Source organism: Mandrillus leucophaeus, unplaced genomic scaffold (assembly GCF_000951045.1).
Source record: "Mandrillus leucophaeus isolate KB7577 unplaced genomic scaffold, Mleu.le_1.0 Scaffold474, whole genome shotgun sequence".
In the NCBI taxonomy this organism is placed as follows: domain Eukaryota; kingdom Metazoa; phylum Chordata; class Mammalia; order Primates; family Cercopithecidae; genus Mandrillus; species Mandrillus leucophaeus.
In genome coordinates, this window is record NW_012105076.1 from 749729 (window position 1) to 751237 (window position 1509).

A 1509-nucleotide genomic window follows, 5' to 3' on the forward strand; every position below is an offset into this window, starting at 1 on the left:
GGTTTGTGCTTTCTGAATTTTATAATTAAGACTACATACATATGGGAGTAAAATACTGACAAGAAACAGTAGAGAAAATACTTTGCAAATAAGAAATTGCCGTTCCTTTGATTCTTTTTGATTCATATGAACTTCTGTTACACAGACAATTGTTGTGGACACAATTCCCTTTGACCTATGAAAATTAGATTTGAACAAAGGTTCAGATTGGATTTAGATTAGGTCCTGCTCAGTGAAAATTATGAAAACACTGACACTACAGTAACTGATATGAAAGAATACAATAAATCCTCACTTAACATTGTCAATAGCTTTTTAGAAACTCGTTTTCAGTTAAACAATGTACAATGAAACCGATTTTTGTTGTCATCAATATTATAATGAAATGAAGACAACATTGAATGAAATGTTTTTTTGTGGACCTGCTGTAAGTTGTTAGGCTAAAAATCATGGTTTCTAAGAACTTATCGTTAAGTGACGACCTACTGTACTCTATAACCATGCTGCTATTCTTTATTCCTGACATCTCATTAATTTTTTTTTTTTTTTTTTTTTTGAGATGGAGCCTTGCTCTGTCACCCAGGCTGGAGTGCAGTGGAACGATCTCTCAGCTCACTGCAGCCTTGACCTCCCAGGTTCAAGCGATTCTCTTGCCTTAGCCTCCCAAGCAGCTGGGACTACAGGTGTCTGCCACCACTCCCGACTAATTTTTGTATTTTTAGTAGAGATGGGGTTTCACCATGTTGGCCAGGATGCTCCTGACCTCAAGTGATCTGCCCATGTCTGCCTCCCAAAATGCTGGGATTACAGGCGTGAGCCCCAGGCCGACCTTTCTAATCTTAAAAAAAAAAAAAGAGAGATGGGGTCTCACTGTGTTCCCTAGGCTGGTCTCCTGGGCTCAAGCGATCCTCCCACCTTGGCCTCCCGAAGTGTTGGGATTACAGGCCTGAGCCAGCGCGTCCGGCATGCGGAGCATTTCCAGTCAAACACTGGGATAAACTGCAAGAAACGACCCTAAGAAGCAGGTGAATTGTCTCAGGAGCTCAAGCTTCCTTTGGAGAAGGACTCAACCAGCTGTGACTGACTGTGAAGACGGAGGAAAAGGGCCACTAGTTAAGGCATGTAGACAGCTTTTAAAAGTCAGAAGCAGCACGCCTGTAGTCCCAGCTACTCAGGAGGCTGAGGCGGGAGGATCACTTGAGCCTGGGGAGATAGACGTTGCAGAGCCGAGGTCACGCCACTGCAGTCCGGCCTGGACAGAGGTGAGAAGCTCGCGGATCTTGGCTTGGGGTTGGCGGCTTTAGGAAGAAACTGACCTCGAGACCCTGAGGACCTGGCGACAGCCGTTACTGTGGCTGACAAGTCATTGGACTTCCGGCGCACGCGCGGCGCGGCGCGGCGCAGCAAGGCCAGCTTTCGATTTCCAGCCTTCCCCCGGCCCCTACCTTCCGCCCCACCTCCAGGCTAGTTCCTCGTCTTGGCCCCGCCCCCTGACCTTACTTCTCCCCA